Here is a 22,474-nt window from a genome sequence, read left to right on the forward strand (position 1 = left end):
TTGTCCCCAAGCAACTGAAGGTCAAATAAGATAAAAAGAAGAGAATATGCAATGAACTCCAAAAACATCTATGAAGATCAGTATTAATTAGATGAGCGGGGCTTTTATCTTTTTGCCTCTGAATAGTTTTGGCATCTCACTCTATCCCTTGTAATTCAGAATGATTGGCTTCTTTAGGAACTCAGAATCCAGATAGTGTTAATGATTCTCCTAGTAAAGTATGATGATTCTTGAACATAGCTATTTCTTGAGTCTTGGCCGTGACCCAAAGCACTCTGTCTTCCAGTATTACCACCGGATACATACATGCCACAGACACATAATTGGGTGAACCTTTTCAGATTGTGACTCAGCTTTGCTAAAGTCCCCAATTAGAGGTGTCCAGGGTTCTTAAGCACACTCTTATTTGCCTTGGATCACAACTTTATTTCTTTTTTTTTTCTCTTTTTTTTTTTCGGTTTTTTTTTTTCGTTTGCTTTTTTTTTCTCTTTTTTTTCTGCTTTTTCTTGCTTCAAGAATCATTTTTAATGATTTTTCAGATCCTCAGTAACATGTCTCCTTTTTCATCATTCTTTCAAGAGCCAACATTCATGAACCACAAGTTCAAAAGACATATGCACTGTTCAAGCATACATTCAGAGAACAAAAGTGTTGCCACCACATCAAATTAATTAAACTATTATAAAATTCAGAATTCATGCAATTCTTTCCTTTTCAATTAAGCACGTTTTTATTCAAGAAAGGTGATGGATTCATAGGACATTCATAACTTTAAGGCATAGACACTAAGACACTAATGATCACAAGACACAAACATGGATAACATAAGCATAAAAATTCGAAAAACAGAAGAATAAAGAACAAGGAAATCAAGGAACGGGTCCACCTTAGTGATGGCGGCTCTTTCTTGCTCTTGAAGATCCTATGGAGTGCTTGAGCTCCTCAATGTCTCTTCCTTGTCTTTGTTGCTCCTCCCTCATGATTCTTTGGTCTTCTCTAATTTCATGGAGGAGAATGGAGTGTTCTTGATGCTCCACCCTTAGTTGTCCCATGTTGGAACTCAACTCTCCTAGGGAGGTGTTTAATTGCTCCCAATAATTTTGTGGAGGAAAGTGCATCCCTTGAGGAATCTCAGGGATCTCATGGTGAGAGGGGTCTCTTGTGTACTCCATCCTTTTCTTGGTGAGGGGCTTGTCCTCATCAATGGGGGTATAACCTTGTAGAGTTCTTGGGCTATAACCTCATGAACTTCTATTTCTTCTCCAATCATGATGCTATGGATCATGATAGCCCGGTCTATGGTAACTTCGGACCGGTTGCTAGTGGGAATGATTGAGCGTTGTATGAACTCTAACCATCCTCTAGCCACGGGCTTGAGGTCATGCCTTCTCAATTGAACCGGCTTTCCTCTTGAATCTTGCTTCCATTGTGCGCCCTCTTCACATATGGTTGTGAGGACTTGGTCCAACCTTTGATCAAAGTTGACCCTTCTAGTGTAAGGGTGCTCATCTCCTTGCATCATAGGCAAGTTGAACGCCACCCTTACACTCTCCGGACTAAAATCCAAGTATTTCCCCCGAACCATAGTGAGGTAATTCTTTGGATTTGGGTTCACACTTTGGTCATGGTTCTTGGTGATCCATGCATTGGCATAGAACTCTTGAACCATCAAGATTCCGACTTGTTGAATGGGGTTGGTAAGCATTTCCCAACCTCTTCTTCGGATCTCATGGCGGATCTCCGGATATTCACCCTTTTTGAGTGAAAAGGGGACTTCGGGGATCACCTTCTTCAAGGCCACAACTTCATAGAAGTGGACTTGATGCACCCTTGAGAGGAATCTATCCATCTCCCATGACTCGGAGGTGGAAGCCTTTGCCTTCCCTTTCCTCTTTCTAGAGGTTTCTCCGGCCTTGGATGCCATAAATGGTTATGGAAAAACGAAAAAGCAACGCTTTTACCACACCAAACTTAAAATGTTTGCTCGTCCTCGAGCAAAAGAAGAAAGAAGAGAGTAGAAGAAGAAGAAATGAGGAAGAGGGGGAAGGTGGTGTGTTCGGCCAAGAAGGGAAAGAAGGGGTGTTTAGGTTGTGTGAAAATGAAGGGTTGAAGAAGGGTATATATAGGAGAGAGGGGGGTAATGGTTCGGCCATGATGGGTGGGTTTGGGAGGGAAAGTGGTTTGAATTTGAAGGGTGAGGTTGGTGGGGATTTATGAAGGATGGATGTGAGTGGTGAAGAGAAAGATGGGATTTGATAGGTGAAGGGTTTTTGGGGAAGAGGTATTGAGGTGATTGGTGAATGGGGGAAGAAGAGAGAGAGTGATGGTGGGGTCCTGTGGGGTCCACAGATCCTGTGGTGTCAAGGAAAAGTCATCCCTGCACCAAATGTTGCTCAAAATCACGTTTTGAGGTATTTCTGGCGTTAAACGCCGGGCTGATGCCCATTCCTGGCGTTTAACGCCAGGTTGTTGCCCTTTACTGGCGTTTAACGCCAGTCTGGTGCCCCTTTCTGGCGTTAAACGCCCAGAATGGTGCCAGACTGGGCGTTAAACGCCCAACAGCTAGCATTACTGGCGTTTGAACGCCAGCTTCTTCTCCTCCAGGGTGTGCTGTTTTTCTTTCTGTTTTTCATTCTGTTTTTGCTTTTTTCATTGTTTTTGTGACTTCTTATGATCATCAACCTACAAAAAAGATAAAATAACAAAAGAAAATAGTTAGCTATAAAACATTGGGTTGCCTCCCAACAAGCGCTTCTTTAATGTCATTAGCTTGACAGAGGACTCTCATGGAGCCTCAGAAATACCCAGAACCGTGTTGGAACTTCCCAACACCAAACTTGGAGTTTGAATATGGGGGTTCAACACCAAACTTAGAGTTTGGTTGTGGCCTCCCAACACCAAACTTAGAGTTTGACTGTGGGGGCTCTGCTTGGCTCTGTCTTGAGAGAAGCTCTTCATGCTTCCTCTCCATGATGATAGAGGGATGTCCTTGGGCCTTAAACACCAAGGTTTCTTCATTCACTTGAATGATCAACTCTCCTCTATCAACATCAATCACAGCCTTTGCTGTGGCTAGGAAGGGTCTGCCAAGGATGATGGATTCATCCATGCACTTCCCAGTCTCTAGGACTATGAAATCAGTAGGGATGTAATGGTCTTCAATCTTCACCAAAACATTCTCTACAAGTCCATGAGCTTGTTTTCTTGAATTGTCTGCCATCTCTAATGAGATTCTTGCAGCTTGCACCTCAAAGATCCCTAATTTCTCCATTACAGAGAGGGGCATGAGGTTTACACTTGACCCTAAGTCACACAAGGCCTTTTTGAAGGTCATGGTGCCTATGGTACAAGGTATAGAAAACTTCCCAGGATCTTGCCTCTTTAGAGGCAGTTTCTGCCTAGACAAGTCATCCAGTTCTTTGGTGAGCAAAGGTGGTTCTTCCTCCCAAGTCTCATTTCCAAATAACTTGTCATTTAGCTTCATGATTGCTCCAAGGTATTTAGCAACTTGCTCTTCAGTGACATACTCATCCTCTTCAGAGGAAGAATACTCATCAGAGCTCATGAATGGCAGAAGTAAGTCCAATGGAATCTCTATGGTCTCATTTTGAGCCTCAGATTCCCATGGTTCCTCATTGAGGAATTCAGAGGAGATTGGTACACGCCCACTGAGGTCTTCCTCAGTGGCGTCCTCCTCCTCTCTTTCCTCTCCATATTCGGCCATGTTTATGGCTTTGCACTCTCCTTTTGGATTTTCTTCTGTATTACTTGGAAGAGTACTAGGAGGGAGTTCAGTAATTTTCTTGCTCAGCTGTCCCACTTGTCCTTCCAAATTTCTGATGGAGGACCTTGTTTCATTCATGAAACTTTGAGTGGTCTTTATTAGATCAGAGACCATTGTTGCTAAGTCAGAAGTATTCTGCTTAGAACTCTCTGTCTGTTGCTGAGAAGATGATGGAAAAGGCTTGCTATTGCTAAACCTGTTTCTTCCACCATTATTGTTATTGAAACCTTGTTGAGGTCTCTCATGATTCTTCCATGAGAAATTTGGGTGATTTCTCCATGAAGAATTATAGGTGTTTCCATAGGGTTCTCCTAGGTAATTCACCTCTTCCATTGAAGGGTTCTCAGGATCATAAGCTTCTTCCTCAGATGAAGCATCCTTAGTACTGTTTGGTGCATTTTGCATTCCAGACAGACTTTGAGAAATCAAATTGACTTGTTGTGTCAATATCTTGTTCTGAGCCAATATGGCATTCAGAGTGTCAATCTCAAGAACTCCTTTCTTCTGACTAGTCCCATTGTTCACAAGATTCCTTTCAGAAGTGTACATGAATTGGTTATTTGCAACTATTTCAATTAGTTCCTGAGCTTCTGCTGGCGTCTTCTTCAGATGAAGAGATCCTCCAGCAGAGCTATCCAAAGACATCTTGGATAGTTCAGAGAGACCATCATAGGAAATACCTATGATGCTCCATTCAGAAAGCATGTCTGAAGGACATCTTCTGATTAATTGTTTGTATCTTTCCCAAGCTTCATAGAGGGATTCTCCATCCTTCTGTCTGAAGGTTTGGACTTCCACTCTAAGCTTACTCTATCTTTGTGGTGGAAAGAACTTTGCCAAGAAGGCATTGACTAGCTTTTCCCAAGAGTCCAGGCTTTCTTTAGGTTGAGAATCCAACCATATTCTAGCTCTGTCTCTTACAGCAAAAGGGAATAGCATCAGTCTGTAGACCTCAGGGTTAACCCCATTAGTCTTGACTGTGTCACAGATTTGCAAGAATTCAGCTAAGAACTGATGAGGATCTTCCATTGGAAGTCCATGGAACTTGCAATTCTGTTGCATTAGAGAAACTAATTGAGGCTTAAGCTCAAAGTTGTTTGCTCCAATGGCAGGGATAGAGATGCTTCTCCATAAAAATCAGGAGTAGGTGCAGTGAAGTCACCCAGCACCTTCCTTGCATTGTTGGCATTGTTGTTGTTTTCGGCTGCCATGTGTTCTTCTTCCTTGAAGAATTCGGTCAGGTCCTCTAAAGAAAGTTGTGCTTTAGCTTCTCTTAGCTTTCTCTTCAAGGTCCTTTCAGGTTCAGGATCAGCTTCAACAAGAATGCCTTTGTCTCTGCTCCTGCTCATATGAAAGAGGAGAGAAAAAGAAAATGTGGAATCCTCTATGTCACAGTATAGAGATTCCTTGAAGTGTCAGAGAAAAAGAGAAATAGTAAGAAGAAGGAGAAGAAGAATTCGAACTTTATTAGTTAGAGTTCGAATTGTGCATTAAGAAGGAGTAGTACTCCATAAATAGAAGGATGTGGGAAGGAGGGAAGAGAATTTTTGAAAATTCAATTAAAAGATTTTGAAAACATTTTGAAAATTTGATTGATAATTTTCGAAAATCAAAAGTGAAAAAGAAATCAAGTGATTTTTGAAAAAGATTTTGAAATTAGAAATTAAAAAGATTTGATTGAAAGCTATTTAAAAAAGATGAGGTTAAAAAGATTTGATTGAAAAGTTATGGTTTTAAAAAGATGTGATTGAGAAGATATGATTTGAAAACAATTTGAGAAGATATGATTTGAAAACAATTTGAAAAGATGTGATTTAAAAAAAATTTGATGACTTGCCTAACACGAAAAGATATGATTCAAACATAAAACCTTCCTTAATAGAAAAGGCAAAAAAAATGTTCAATCAAATCATTAATTGTTAGTAAGTATCTTTGAAAAAGGAAAGAAATTGATTTTGAAAACATTTGATTGAAAAGATATGATTTGAAAAAGATTTGGTTTTGAAAAACTTTGAAAACTTGAAAAAAGATTGATTTGAAAACAAAATCTTCCCCCTAGCACCATCCTGGCGTTAAACGCCCAGAATGGTATACATTCTGGCGTTTAACGCCCAAAATGCTACCTTTTTGGGCGTTAAACGCCCAACCAGGTACCCTGGCTGGCGTTTAAACGCCAGTCTGCCTTCTTCACTGGGCATTTTTGAATGCTCAGCTTTTTCTGTATAATTCCTCTGCAGTATGTTCTGAATCTTCAATTCTTTGTATTATTGACTTGAAAAGACACAAATTAAAAATATTTTTGGATTTTTTAATAATCAAAATGCAACAAGAATCAAATAACAATGCATGCAAGACACCAAACTTAGCAGTTTGTGTACTACTGACACTATATGAGACACATAAATACTCAAGCCAAAAGAATTCAAAGATCAGAGTAAGAAATCATCAAGAATTACTTGAAGATCCTTAAGACACATGAATGAATGCATGTAATTGACACCAAACTTAAGATGAGACACTAGACTTAAGCAAGAAACAGCAAATATTTTTTGGATTTTATGATTTTGTAATTTTTTTGTGTTTTTCGAAAATTAAATGGAAAAAGGTATCAAAATTCTTAATGAGAATTCCAGGAATCAGTGCAATGCTAGTCTAAGACTCCGGTCCAGGAATTAGACATGGCTTCACAGCCAGCCAAGCTTTCAAAGAAAGCTTCGGTCCAAAACACTAGACATGACCAAAGGTCAGCCAAGCCTTAGCAAATCACTGCTCCAAAAGCAAAATTGATGAAAATCAACAAGCTCTTGTGGTGATAAGTTGAAACCTCGGTCCAATCAGATTAGACATGGCCTCTCAGCCAGCCAGATTTCAACAAATCATCATGAAACTCTAGAATTCATCTTCAAGAATTTCGAAAAAAAAATAAATACCTAATCTAAGCAACAAGATGAACCGTCAGTTGTCCAAACTAGAACAATCCCAGGCATTGTTACCAAAAGCTTGCTCAAAACTTGAACAATCCCCGGCAACGGCGCCAAAAACTTGGTAGCGCGAAATTGTGATCACTACAACTTCACACAACTAACCAGCAAGTGCACTGGGTCGTCCAAGTAATACCTTACGTGAGTAAGGGTCGATCCCACGGAGATTGTTAGCATTGAAGCAAGCTATGGTCATCTTGTAAATCTTAGTCAGGCAAACTCAATTGTTTATGATGATGAACGAAAATAATATAAAAGATAAAGATAGTGATACTTATGTATATCATTGGTGTAAGAGCTTCAGACAAGTATATGAAGATGCCTTCCCTTCCGTCTCTCTGCTTTCCTACTGCCTTCATCCAATCCTTCTTACTCCTTTCCATGGCAAGCTCGTGTAGGGTTTCACTGTTGTCAGCAGCTACCTCCCATCCTCTCAGTGAAAGCGATTGCATATGCTCTGGTCACAGCATAGCGGAATTCATCTGTCGGTTCTCAATCAGGCGCAGAATAGAATCCAGTGATTCTTTTGCGTCTGTCACTAACGCCCCGCCCTCAGGGTTTGAAGCACGTCACAGTCATTCAGTCATTGAATCCTACTCAGAATACCACAGACAAGGTTTAGACCTTCCGGATTCTCTTGAATGCTGCCATCAGGTCCTGCCTATACCACGAAGACTCTGATCTCACGGAATGGTTGGCTCGTTAGTCAGGCGAGCACTCGATTGTCAGGTGATCAACCATGCATCGTGCAATCAGGAATCCAAGAGATATTCACTAAGCCTCAGATGCTTGTAGAACAAGAATGGTTGTCAGTCACCTTGTTCATGAGTGAGAATGGTGATGGGCGTCAATCATCACCTTCATCATGTTGAAGAACAAGTGATATCTTGGACAAAGAACAAGCGGAATTGAATGGAAGAACAATAGTAATTGCATTAATACTCGAGGTACAGCAGAGCTCCACACCTTAATCTATGGTGTGTAGAAACTCCACCGTTGAAAATACATAAGAACAGGGTCTAGGCATGGCCGAATGGCCAGCCTCCCAAAGGTCTAAGATAGCATAAAACAGAAATAGCTACCAAAAGTCTCTTTAATACAAGAGTAAAAGGTCCTACTTATAGAAAACTAGTACATAGATGAGTAAATGACATAAAAATCCACTTCCGGGCCCACTTGGTGTGTGCTTGGGCTGAGCAATGAAGCTTTTTCGTGTAGAGACTCTCCTTGGAGTTAAACGCCAGCTTTAGTGTCAGTTTGGGCGTTTAACTCCCAATTAGGTGCCAGTTCCGGCGTTTAACGCTGGAATTTCTTGAGGTGACTTTGAACGCCGGTTTGGGCCATCAAATCTTGGGCAAAGTATGGACTATTATATATTGCTGGAAAGCCCAGGATGTCTACTTTCCAACGCCGTTGAGAGCGCGCCAATTGGGTTTCTGTAGCTCCAGAAAATCCACTTCGAGTGCAGGGAGGTCAGAATCCAACAGCATCTGCAGTCCTTTTGAGTCTCTGGATCAGATTTTTGCTCAGGTCCCTCAATTTCAGCCAGAAAATACCTGAAATCACAGAAAAACACACAAACTCATAGTAAAGTCCAGAAAAGTGAATTTTAACTAAAAACTAATAAAAATATACTAAAAACTAGCTAGATCATACTAAAAATATACTAAAAACAATGCCAAAAAGCATACAAATTATCCGCTCATCAGTCATAAACATAAAGGAACAAAAGAAATGAAATAACAAAATAGAGGGAAAGAACAAAGATGCAATAACAATAAATGACAAGGAAAAGCAAATGAAAACAAGAATTAAAAGTAGAAATTACAAGAAATTAAACTAAGAAACTCTACTTCTAGAGAGAGGGGGGGGAGCTTGTCTCTCTAGAAACTAAGAGAAAAATATGTAAAAGCTAAACCTAATTGCCCCCCTTGTTTCCACTTGAATTGGGGTTGAAATAGCTTCAAAAATGAGTTGGACTGGGTTTTGGAGGCCCAGAATTCACCTCAAGCGATTTGCAATAATGAGCTCACGTGATTCGAGTCACGCATACGCGTCACCCGGCAAAAATCTATCCATGCATACGCATGGGTCATGCGTATGCATTGCTCGCAAATCTCCCTTGTGCGTACCCAGACATACTTGTGCGTACACACGGATGCTGGAATGTCCAAACTCCATTTCTTCATGGTTTCCTCCCTTTTGCATGCTCTTTTCCTCACTTCTTCAACCCAAACTTGCCTTGGAAACCTGAAATCACTTAAGAAATACATCAAGGCTCCAAATGTGATTAAATTGAATAAAATTTAGCAATTAAAAGGCCTAAAAAGTATGTTTTCACTTTAAGCACAATTTAGGAAAAAATCATGAAACTATGCTATTTCATTGAATAAGTGTAGAAAAAGTTGATAAAATCCACCCAATTAGAGCAAATAAATACCATGAAATGTGAATTTATCACATCCCCACACTTAAACGATAGCATGTCCTCATGCTAAACTCAAGAAAGAAACAAGGGGTATTACATTTATTCAAAGCAAGTGAACTACCTACATGCAACCTATCTAAATGAATGCAACTACTTAGTCAAAATAAATCAATTTCCAAGAATACATATATGAACATAAGGGCTAAAGCAATCTAAATCAAACCAAATCCATAATTGATTAGAGTTATTGAAAAGCATTTAAGTGCTTGCAAGAAGGAGATAATCAATGGTGGAAACATGTGATTGAGCAATTGAACCCTCACCGGATGTGTATCTGCTCTAATCACTCAAGTGTATAGGGTCAATTCACTCATTTCTCTTCTAATCATGCTTTCTAAGATTTGTTTTTCATCTAACAATCAACACTTATTCAATGTATGAATACAAATATCATGAGGGCTTTTCCATGGGTTGTAATGGGGCTAGGGTAAGGGTAAGGTTTTATATATATATACATTGGTGGACGAAATTGTGATCCATGCTTTTTGTACTTGTATGAAATTTAATAACTGGCTCTATTTGAATTCACAACTCCGTTCAACTAACCAGCAAGTGTATTGGGTCGTCCAAGTAATAAACCTTACGCGAGTAAGGGTCGATCCCACAGAGATTGTTGGTATGAAGCAAGCTATGGTCATCTTGTAAATCTCAGTTAGGCAGATTAAATTGGTTTATGAATTTTCGAATAATTAATAATAAATAGAAAATAAAAAGGGATAGAAATACTTATGTAAATCAATAGTGGGAATTTCAGATAGGCGTGTGGAGATGCTAGAATCCTTTCGGATCTCTACTTTCTTATTGCTTTCATCCAATCCTTCTTACTCCTTTCCATGGCAAGCTGTATGTAGGGCATCACCATTGTCAATGACTACATCCCATCCTCTCAGTGAAAATGGTCCTATGCTCTGTCACAGCACGGCTAATCATCTGTCGGTTCTCAATCAGGTTGGAATAGAATCCCTTGATTCTTTTGCGTCTGTCACTAATGCCCAGCCTTCAGGAGTTTGAAGCTCGTCACAGTCATTCAATCCCGGAATCCTACTCAGAATACCACAGACAAGGTTTAGACCTTCCGGATTCTCATGAATGCCACTATCAATTCTAGCTTATACCACGAAGATTCTGTTGGGGAATCTAAGAGATATGCGCCCGGCCTAAGGTAGAACGGAAGTGGTTGTCAGTCACGCGCGTTCATAGGTGAGAATGATGATGAGTGTCACGGATCATCACATTCATCAAAGTGTTGTGCAACGTATATCTTGGAATAAGAATAAGAGAGAATTGAATAGAAAATAATAATAATTGTATTGAAACTTGAGGTACAGTAGAGTTCCACACCCTTAATCTATGGTGTGCAGAAACTCCACCGTTGAAAATACATAAGTGAAAGGTTCAGGCATGGCCGAATGGCCAGCCCCCTGAGTGATCAAGAGACCGAATAATCAAAGGCTAAACAGTCAAGAGATTAAACTGTCAAAAGATTAAACTGTCAAGAGATGTCTAATACAATAGTAAATCATCCTATTTATACTAGACTAGCTACTAGGGTTTACATGAGTAAGTAATTGATGCATAAATCCACTTCCGGGGCCCACTTGGTGTATGCTTGGGCTGAGCTTGATCTAACCACGAGCTGAGGCTTTTCTTGGAGTTGAACTCCAAGTTATAACGTGTTTTGGACGTTCAACTCCGGATCATGACGTTTTTCTAGCGTTTAACTCCAGACAGCAGCATGTACTTGGCGTTCAACGCCAAGTTACGTCGTCAATTTCCGAATAAAGTATGGACTATTATATATTGCTGGAAAGCTCTGGATGTCTACTTTCCAACGCCGTTGAGAGAGCGCCATTTGAAATTCTGTAGCTCCAGAAAATCCATTTCGAGTGCAGGGAGGTCAGATTCCAACAGCATCAGCAGTCCTTTTGTCAGCCTTTTTCAGAGTTTTGCTCAAGTCCCTCAATTTCAGCCAGAAATTACCTGAAATTACAGAAAAACACACAAACTCATAGTAAAGTCCAGAAATGTGAATTTAACATAAAAACTAATGAAAACATCCCTAAAAGTAGCTTGAACCTATTAAAAACTACCTAAAAACAATGCCAAAAAGCGTATAAATTATCCGCTCATCACAACACCAAACTTAAATTGTTGCTTGTCCCCAAGCAACTGAAAATCAATTAGGATAAAAAGAAGAGAATATACTGTGAATTCCAAAATATCAATGAATATCAATTCTAATTAGATGAGCGGGACTTGTAGCTTTTTGCTTCTGAATAGTTTTGGCATCTCACTTTTTCCTTTGAAGTTCTGAATGATTGGCTTCTCTAGGAACTTAGAATTTTGGATAGTGTTATTGACTTTCCTAGTTAAGCATGTTGATTCTTGAACACATCTACTTATGAGTCTTGGCCGTGGCCCTAAGCACTTTGTTTTCCAGTATTACCACCGGATACACAAATGCCACAGACACATGACTGGGTGAACCTTTTCAGATTGTGACTCAGCTTTGCTAGAGTCCCCAGTTAGTGGTGTCCAGAGCTCTTAAGCACACTCTTTTTGCTTTGGATCACGACTTTAACCACTCAGTCTCAAGCTTTTCACTTGGACCTTCATGACACAAGCATATGGTTAGGGACAGCTTGATTTAGCCGCTTAGGCCTGGATTTTATTTCCTTGGGCCCTCCTATCCATTGATGCTCAAAGCCTTGGATCCTTTTTACCCTTGCCTTTTGGTTTTAAGGGCTATTGGCTTTTTCTGCTTGCTTTTTCTTTTTCTTTCTATATTTTTTTTCGCCTTTTTTTTCGCAAGCTTTTTACTTTTCACTGCTTTTTCTTGCTTCAAGAATCAATTTCATGATTTTTCGGATCTTCAATAACATTTCTCTTTATTCATCATTTTTTCAAGAGCCAACAGTTTTAACATTCATAAACAACAAAATCAAAAATATGCACTGTTCAAGCATTCATTCAGAAAACAAAAAGTATTGTCACCACATCAATATAATTAAATTAAATTCAAGGATAAATTCAAAATTCATGTACTTCTTGTTCTTTTGAATTAAAACATATTTCATTTAAGAGAGGTGAATGATTAATGGATTTTATTCATAGCTTTAAGACATGGTTACTACATACTAATGATCATGAAGTAGAGACACAAAACATAAATAAACATAACATAGAAATCGAAAAACAGAAAGAAATAAGAACAAGGAATGAGTCCACCTTAGTGGCGTCTTCTTCTTGAAGGACCAATGATGTTCTTAAGCTCTTCTATGTCCCTTTCTTGCCTTTGTTGCTCCTCCCTCATTGCTCTTTGATCTTCTCTTATTTCATGGAGAATGATTGAGTGCTCATGATGTTCCACCCTTAATTGTTCCACATTGTGGCTCAAATCTTCTAAGGAAGTGTTGAGTTGTTCCCAATAGTTGTTGGGAGGTAAGTGCATCACTTGAGGCATCTCAGGGATTTCTTGATGATGAGCTTCCTCATGCATCTCTTGAGAACCGTGAAGGGTCTCTCTTGCTTGCTCCATCCTCTTCTTGGTGATGGGCTTATCCTCTTCAATGGAGATGTCTCCTTCTATGATAACTCCAGCTGAGTAACATAGATGGCAAATAAGGTGAGGAAAAGCTAGCCGTGCCATGGTGGAGGGCTTGTCGGCTATTTTGTAGATTTAATTGGAGATGACCTCATGAACTTCTACTTCCTCTCTAATCATGATGCTATGAATCATGATAGCCCGATCCACAGTAACTTCAGATCGGTTGCTAGTGGGAATAATGGAGCGTTGAATGAACTCCAACCATCCTCTAGCTACAGGCTTGAGGTCCAGTCTTCTTAGTTGGATTGGCTTGCCTTTGGAGTCTCTCTTCCATTGAGCTCCTTCCACACATATGTCCATAAGGACTTGGTCCAACCTTTGATTAGAGTTGACCCTTCTAGTGTAGGGGCGTTCATCTCCTTGCATCATGGGCAAGTGGAATGCCAACCTCACATTTTCTGGACTAAAATCTAAGTATTTCCCCCGAACCATTGTGAGATAATTCTTTGGACTCGGGTTCATACTTTGATCATGGTTCCTAGTGATCCATGCATTGGTATAGAACTCTTGAACCATTAAGATTCTGACTTGTTGCAAGGGGTTGGTTAGGACTTCCCAACCTCTTCTTCGGATTTCATGTCGGATCTCCGGATACTCATTTTTCTTGAGCTTGAAAGGGACCTCAGGGATCACCTTCTTCTTTGCCACAATATCATAGAAGTGGTCTTGATGGCTCTTGGAGATGAATCTTTCCATCTCCCATGACTCGGAGGTGGAAGCTTTTGTCTTCCGTTTTCCTTTTTTAGAGGATTCTCCGGCCTTAGGCGCCATTGATGGTAATGGAAAAACAAAAAGCTTATGCTTTTACCACACCAAACTTAAAATATTGCTCGCCCTCGAGCAAGAGAAGAAAGAAGAGAAGAAGGAGAAGAAAACATGGAGGAGAAGGAGAGACGTAGGTTCAGCCAAGGTGAGGAAGAGGGGGTAGTGTTGTGTGAAAATGAAGTAAAATGGAAGGGTATATATAGGGAGAGGGGATAGTGAAGTTTTCGGCCATATAGGGTGGGATTAGGTGGGAAAATATTTTTGAATTTTGAAGGTAGGTGGGGTTTATGGGGAAGAGTGGATGGATGTGAGTGGTGAAGGGGGTAATTGGGAAGAGAGATTGAGGTGATTGGTGAAGGGTGTTGGGAAGTGTGACATGGGGAAGAGTAATCACAAAAATAGGATTAGGAGGTAAGGTGGGAATATAGTAGGTGGGGATCCTGTGGGGTCCACAGATCCTATGGGTTCCACAGATCCTGTGGGGTCCACAGATCCTGAGGTGTCAAAGAATTCCATCCCTGCACCAAATAAGCATGTAAAATGCCTTTGCGCACCATTCTGGCGTTTAAACGCTCATTGGTGCACGTTCTGGGCGTTCAACGCCCACATGTAACATGTTTCTGGCGTTGAACGCCAGTTTCATGCTTGTTACTGGCGTTCAGCGCCAGCTTTTCCTCTTAGGCACATTCCTGGCGTTCAGCGCCAGAATGTTGCTTGTTTCTGGCGTTCAGTGCCAGGTTGATGCTCTGTTCTGGCGTTGAACGACAGTCAGATGCTTCTTACTGGCGTTGAACGCCAGCCTGTGTTTCCTTCAGGGTGTGATTTTCTTCTGCTGTTTTTGATTTTATTTTTAATTTTTATATTTTTTTCGTGACTCCTCATGATCATGTACCTAATAAAACACAAAATAACAACAAAATAAAATAAAATAGAAATTAGATAAATAAAATTGGGTTGCCTCCCAATAAGCGCTTCTTTAATGTCAATAGCTTGACAGTGGCTCTCATGGAGCCACAAAGGTGATCAGGTCAATGTTGTATAGTCCCAACACCAAACTTAGAGTTTGGATATGGGGTCTTAACACCAAACTTAGAGTTTGGTTGTGGCCTCCCAATACCAAACTTAGAGTTTGACTGTGGGGGCTCTTCTTGACTCTGAACTGAGAGAAGCTCTTTGTGCTTACTCTCTTTTGTCATAGAGGGTTGGCCATGTGCCTTAAACACAAGGAAGTTCCCATTCAATTGAAGGACTAATTCACCTCTGTTGACATCTATCACAGCTCCTGCTGTGGCTAGGAAAGGTCTTCCAAGGATGATGCATTCATCCTCTTCCTTCCTAGTGTCTAAGATTATGAAATCAGCAGGGATGTAAAGGCCTTCAACCTTTACTAACACGTCCTCTACTATTCCATAAGCTTGTCTCAATGACTTGTCTGCCAATTGTAATGAGAACAAGGCATGTTGTACCTCAATGATCCCCAGCTTCTCCATTACAAAGAGTGGCATAAGATTTATCCCTGACCCCAGATCACATAGAGCTTTTTCAAAGGTCATGGTGCCTATGGTACAAGGTATTAAGAACTTGCCAGGATCTTGTTTCTTTTGAGGTAAAATTTACTGAATCCAGGTATCCAGTTCACTAATGAGCAAGGGAGGTTCACTTTCCCAAGTCTCATTACCAAACAACTTGGCATTCAGCTTCATGATAGCTCCTAAATATTGAGCAACTTGCTCTCCAGTCACATCTTCATCCTCTTCAGAGGAAGAATAGTCTTCAGAGCTCATGAATGGCAAAAGGAGATTTAATGGAATCTCTATGGTCTCTATATGAGCCTCAGATTCCTTTGGATCCTTAATAGGAAACTCCCTCTTGCTTGAGAGACGTCCCAGGAGGTCTTCCTCACTAGGATTTTCGTCGTCCTCCTCCCTTGTGCATTCGGCCATATTGACTAAATCAATGGCCTTGCACTCTCCTTTTGGATTCTCTTCTGTATTGCTTGGGAGAATACTGGGAGGAGTTTCAATGACTTTCTTACTCAGCTGGCCCACTTGTGCCTCCAGATTTCTGATGGAGGATCTTGTTTCACTCATGAAACTGAAAGTGGCCTTTGACAAATCAGAGACTAAATTTGCTAAATTAGAAGTGCTTTGTTCAGAATTCTCTGTCTGTTGCTGAGAAGATGATGGAAAAGGCTTGCTATTGCTCAGCCTATTGCGTCCACCATTGTTAAAGCCTTGTTGAGGCTTTTGTTGATACTTCCATGAGAAATTTGGATGATTTCTCCATGATGAGTTATAGGTGTTTCCATAAGGTTCACCCATGTAATTAACCTCTGCCATGGCAGGGTTCTCAGGATCATAAGCTTCTTTAGAAGCTGCCTCTTTAGTATTGTTGGATGCATGTTGCCATCCATTCAGATTTTGAGAGATCATGTTGACCTGTTGAGTCAACACTTTGTTTTGAGCCATTATGGCATTCAGAGCATCAATTTCAAGAACACCTTTCTTCTGAGGTATCCCATTATTCATGGAATTCCTCTCAGAAGTGTACATGAATTGGTTGTTTGCAACCATGTCAATGAGTTCTTGAGCCTCTTCAGGCGTTTTCTTTAGGTGAATAGATCCACCTGCAGAATGGTCCAATGACATTTTCGAAAATTCAGATAGACCATAATAGAATATATCTATTATGGTCCATTCTGAAAATATGTCAGATGGACATCTTTTGGTCAGCTGCTTGTATCTTTCCCAAGCTTCATAGAGGGATTCACCATCTTTTTGTTTGAAGGTTTGAACATCTACTCTCAGCTTGCTCAGCTTTTAAGGAGGAAAGAATTTATCCAAGAAGGCAGTGACCAGCTTATCCCAAGAGTCCAGGCTATCCTTAGGTTGTGAATCCAACCATATTCTAGCTCTGTCTCTTACAGCAAAAGGGAAAAGTATGAGTCTGTAGACTTCAGGATCAACTCCATTCGTCTTTACAGTCTCACAGATCTGCAAGAACTCAGTTAAAAACTGATAAGGGTCTTCAGATGGAAGTCCATAAAACTTGCAGTTTTGTTGCATTAAGGCAACTAGCTGAGGTTTCAGCTCAAAGTTGTTGGCTCCAATGGCAGGAATGGAGATGCTTCTTCCATCAAATTTGGACGTTGGCTTTGTGAAGTCACCAAGCATTCTCCTTGCATTATTATTATTTTCGGCTGCCATCTCATTCTCTTGTTCAAAAATTTCTGAAAGGTTATTTCTGGATTGTTGTAATTTAGTTTCTCTTAGTTTCCTTTTCAGAGTCCTTTCAGGTTCAGGATCAATTTCAACAAGAGTGCCTTTTTCCCTGTTCCTGCTCATATGAAAGAGAAGAAAACAAGAAAAGAAGAGGAATTCTCTATGTCACAGTATAGAGATTCCTTTATGTTAGTAGAAAAAGAAAGGGGAGAAGAATGTAGAAGAGTGGGTTCGTATATTTAGATGGAGAGAGGTGAAGAAAAGTGTTAGTAATTAAATAATTAAATAGAATAAGAAAATAAAGGGAGAATTTCGAAAATAATTTTGAAAAAGAGGTTAGTAATTTTTGAAAATTAAATATAAGATATAATTAAAATTAAAATTTAGAACAAAAAGAATTTTTGAAAAAGAGGTGAGATATTTTCGAAAATTAGAGAGGAAAGAGTAGTTAGGTAGTTTTGAAAAAGATAAGAAACAAACAAAAAGTTAATTAGTTAGTTGAAAAAGATTTTAAAATCAAATTTGAAAAGATAAGAAGATAAGATAAGATAAGATATTTTTGAAATTAAATTTTGAAAAAGATAAGATAAAAAGATAAGATAAAAATTTTAAGAAAAAGATATTTTAAAAAAAGATTTAATTTTTAAAATGACTTAACTAACAAGAAACTACAAGATAAGATCCTAGAATTTAAAGATTGAACCTTTCTTAACAAGAAAGTAACAAACTTCAAATTTTTGAATCAATCACATTAATTGTTAGCATATTTTCGAAAATATGATATAAAAGATAAGAAAAAGATTTTGAAAATATGTTGAAAAAGATTTTTGAAAGTTTCGAAAAATAGAAAAAAAATGAAAAAGATATAATTTTTGAAAAAGATTTTGAAAAGATAAGATTTTTAAAATTGAAAATTTGACTTGACTTGTAAGAAACAACTAATTTTAAAAATTTTTTACTAAGTCAACTCAAATTTTCGAAAATTATGAGAAAAATAAGAAAAAGATATTTTTTTGATTTTTGAATTTTTAATGATGAAAGAGAAAAACACAAATATGACCCAAAACATAAAAATTTTGGATCAAAACACAAGATGCATGCAAGAACACTATGAATGTCAAGATGAACACCAAGAACACTTTGAAGATCATGATGAACATCAAGAACATAATTTTGAAAAATTTTTGATGCAAAGAAAACATGTAAGACACCAAACTTGGAAATCTTTAATGCATGGACTCTAACAAACGAAAAATGCACATGAAAAACAACAAACAACACAAAACAAGAAAACATCAAGATCAAACAAGAAGACTTACCAAGAACAACTTGAAGATCATGAAGAACACTATGAATGCATGAAATTTTCGAAAAAATTGCAAGAAAATTTTTAAAGCATGCAATTGACACCAAACTTAAAAATTGACTCAAGACTCAAACAAGAAATACAAAATATTTTTGGTTTTTATGATTTTATGATTTTTTTTTGAATTTTTATTAATTTTTTTGAACATATTTTTGAAAAAAACGAAAAAGAAAAGAAAAATTTTGAAAAAGTTTTTGAAAAGAAAATTACCTAATCTAAGCAACAAGATGAACCGTCAGTTGTCCATACTCGAACAATCCCCGGCAACGGCGCCAAAAACTTGGTGGACGAAATTGTGATCCATGCTCTTTGTACTTGTATGAAATTTAATAACTGGCTCTATTTGAATTCACAACTCCGTTCAACTAACCAGCAAGTGTACTGGGTCGTCCAAGTAATAAACCTTACGCGAGTAAGGGTCGATCCCACAGAGATTGTTGGTATGAAGCAAGCTATGGTCATCTTGTAAATCTCAGTTAGGCAGATTAAATTGGTTTATGGATTTTCGAATAATTAATAATAAATAGAAAATAAAAAGGGATAGAAATACTTATGTAAATCAATAGTGGGAATTTCAGTTAGGCGTGTGGAGATGCTAGAATCCTTTCGGATCTCTACTTTCTTATTGCTTTCATCCAATCCTTCTTACTCCTTTCCATGGCAAGCTGTATGTAGGGTATCACCGTTGTCAATGGCTACATCCCATCCTCTCAGTGAAAATGGTCCTATGCTCTGTCACAGCACGGCTAATCATCTGTCGGTTTGAAATCAGGTTGGAATAGAATCCCTTGATTCTTTTGCGTCTGTCACTAACGCCCAGCCTTCAGGAGTTTGAAGCTCGTCACAGTCATTCAATCCCGGAATCCTACTCAGAATACCACAGACAAGGTTTAGACCTTCCGGATTCTCATGAATGCCGCCATCAATTCTAGCTTATACCACGAAGATTCTGTTGGGGAATCTAAGAGATATGCGCCCGGCCTAAGGTAGAACGGAAGTGGTTGTCAGTCACGCGCATTCATAGGTGAGAATGATGATGAGTGTCACGAATCATCACATTCATCAAAGTGTTGTGCAACGTATATCTTGGAATAAGAATAAGAGAGAATTGAATAGAAAGTAATAATAATTGTATTGAAACTTGAGGTACAGCAGAGCTCCACACCCTTAATCTATGGTGTGCAGAAACTCCACCGTTGAAAATACATAAGTGAAAGGTTCAGGCATGGCCGAATGGCCAGCCCCCTGAGTGATCAAGAGACCGAATAATCAAAGGCTAAACAGTCAAGAGATTAAACTGTCAAAAGATTAAACTGTCAAGAGATGTCTAATACAATAGTAAATCATCCTATTTATACTAGACTAGCTACTAGGGTTTACATGAGTAAGTAATTGATGCATAAATCCACTTCTGGGGCCCACTTGGTGTATGCTTGGGCTGAGCTTGATCTATCCACGAGCTGAGGCTTTTCTTGGAGTTAAACTCCAAGTTATAACGTGTTTTGGGCGTTCAACTCCGGATCATGACGTTTTTCTGGCGTTTAACTCCAGACAGCAGCATGTACTTGGCGTTCAACGTCAAGTTACGTCGTCAATTTCCGAATAAAGTATGGACTATTATATATTGCTGGAAAGCTCTGGATGTCTACTTTCCAACGCCGTTGAGAGCGTATCATTTGGAGTTTTGTAGCTCCAGAAAATTCATTTCGAGTGCAGGGAGGTCAGATTCCAATAGCATCAGCAGTCCTTTTGTCAGCCTTTTTCAGAGTTTTGCTCAAGTCCCTCAATTTCAGCCAGAAATTACCTGAAATCACAGAAAAACACACAAACTCATAGTAAAGTCCAGAAATGTGAATTTAACATAAAAACTAATGAAAACATCCCTAAAAGTAGCTTGAACCTATTAAAAACTACCTAAAAACAATGCCAAAAAGCGTATAAATTATCCGCTCATCATACATCAAACAATGGACATAAAGAATCAAACAAATCGAAGATTGCAATTATAAAAAGAGAATAACACACATAATAATGAAAATAGTGGTTATATAGTGTAACCACACAATAAGGCTCAAAAACTCACAAGTTGTATGTTCTTTAACTAAAAAACATGTTCCACAATATATTTCAAGCAAGTTTCAATCAAACAAGTATCAACTCAAATCAATTAGGATGTCAATACCCTATTGAGAATATTTTTCTTGGAAAATTTCATTAAATTAACTAAGCTTATTATATGTGTGCAAGGGAATGCAATGAACTAAGAAACATGTAATTAAAGCTCTAAAATATATACAAACTAAGAAAGATGCAACCAAGAATTCAAAAAGAATGTGCAAGTGTTAGGATTAGAGTTTGTCACCCAAGGTTGCCGATCGGAGACGACCTCCCCACACTTAAGGGTTTGCACGGTCCTCTGTGCACTCAAAGGTGAGCAAGGGGGTATGGTGACTTCGGATTTCCACCTTTAGTTGGTGGATCAATCGGCTGCTGCGTGCTCTTCCTCCTGGTTCCTTTGTTGCTGGTGCACGAAATTGTGATCTCAATGGCGCCAACAACTTGGTACGCACAATTGTAATATCACTTTTTTTCACAACTTCGCACAACTAACCAACAAGTGCACTGGGTCGTCCAAGTAATAAACCTTACGTGAGTAAGGGTTGATCCCACGGAGATTGTTCGTATGAAGCAAGCTATGGTCATCTTGTAAATATCAGTCAGGCGGATTCTAATGGTTATAATGGTTTTCGAATATAAAGATAAATAATGCATAAAATAAAGATAGAGATACTTATGTAATTCATTGGTGGGAATTTCAGATAAGTGCATGACGATACTGTGTTCCTTCTGAATCTCTGCTTTTCTATTGCTTTCATCCAATCATTCTTACTCCTTTCCATGGCAAGCTGTATGTTGGGTTTCACCGTTGTCAATGGCTACCTCCCGTCCTCTCAGTGAAAATGGTCCAAATGCGCTGTCACCGCACGACTAATCATCTGTCGGTTCTCGATCATGTTGGAATAGAATCCAGTGATTCTTTTGCATCTGTCACTATGCCCAACACTCGCGAGTTTGAAGCTCGTCACAGTCATCCAATCTCAGATCCTACTTGGAATACCACAGACAAGGTTTAGACTTTTCGGATCTTAGGAATGGCTGCCAATAATTCTAGCTTATACCATGAAGACTCCGATCTTTTGGAATGGAGGCTAAGAGATACGCGCTCAATCTAAGGTAGAACGGAAGTGGTTGTCAGGCACGCGTTCATAGGTGAGAATGATGATGAGTGTCACGGATCATCACATTCATCATGTTGAAGTGCAGAAAATATCTTAGAATAAGAATAAGCATGAATTGAATAGAAGAACAATAGTACTTTGCATTAATACTCGAGGAACAGCAGAGCTCCACACTTTAATCTATGGTGTGTAGAAACTCCACCGTTGAAAATACATAAGTGATAATGGTTCAGGCATGGCCGTGAGGCCAGCCCCCCAAAATGTGATCAAAGGATCAAAAGATAATCCAAAAGATGATTAATACAATAGAAAAAGTCCTATTATACTAGACTAGCTACTAGGGTTTACAAAAATAAGTCTAAGTGCAGAAATCCACTTCTGGGGCCCACTTTGGTGTGTGCTTGGGCTGAGCTTGAGCTTTACACGTGCAGAGCCTTCTCTTGGAGTTAAACGCCAAATTGTAACGTGTTTTTGGCGTTTAACTCTGGTTTGTGACGTATTTCTGGCGTTTTATTCCAGAATGCAACATGGAACTGGCGTTGAATGCTAGTTTGCGTCATCTAAACTCGAATAAAGTATGGACTATTATATATTACTGGAAAGCCCTGAATGTCTATCTTCCAACGCAATTAAGAGCGCGCCATTTGGATTTCTATAGCTCCAAAAAATCCATTTTGAGTGCAGGGAGGTCAGAATCCAACAGCATCAGCAGTCCTTTGTCAGCCTCCTATCAGATTTTTGCTCAGGTCCCTCAATTTCAGCCAAAAAATACCTAAAATCATAGAAAAACACAAAAACTCATAGTAAAGTCCAGAAATGTGAATTTTGCATAAAAATTAATAAAAACATTCCTAAAAGTAGCTAGATCCTATTAAAAACTATCTAAAAACAATGCCAAAAAGCGTATAAATTATCCGCTCATCAGTTGCTATGGTAAATCACTCATGAAAGATAGAAGATAGAATAGTAAGATCAATGAATGTAAAAACAAGGAAGCATGGATTATTGGAATGAGGTGATATG

The 22,474-nt window shown here is 39.0% G+C and overlaps 2 non-coding genes across 2 annotated transcripts; both read left to right on the plus strand.

Moving 5' to 3' along the window:
* The first annotated feature begins 4,483 nt into the window (after positions 1-4,483).
* Positions 4,484-4,591, plus strand: LOC130971855 (small nucleolar RNA R71). The gene has a single exon (XR_009083060.1). It is a non-coding gene; the product is annotated as a small nucleolar RNA R71 (small nucleolar RNA).
* Positions 4,592-16,331: 11,740 nt separating this feature from the next.
* LOC130972204 (small nucleolar RNA R71) lies at positions 16,332-16,435 on the plus strand. Its single transcript, XR_009083397.1, has one exon. It is a non-coding gene; the product is annotated as a small nucleolar RNA R71 (small nucleolar RNA).
* The last annotated feature ends 6,039 nt before the right edge of the window (positions 16,436-22,474 follow it).

Source organism: Arachis stenosperma, chromosome 3 (genome assembly GCF_014773155.1).
Source record: "Arachis stenosperma cultivar V10309 chromosome 3, arast.V10309.gnm1.PFL2, whole genome shotgun sequence".
Lineage (NCBI taxonomy): Eukaryota > Viridiplantae > Streptophyta > Magnoliopsida > Fabales > Fabaceae > Arachis > Arachis stenosperma.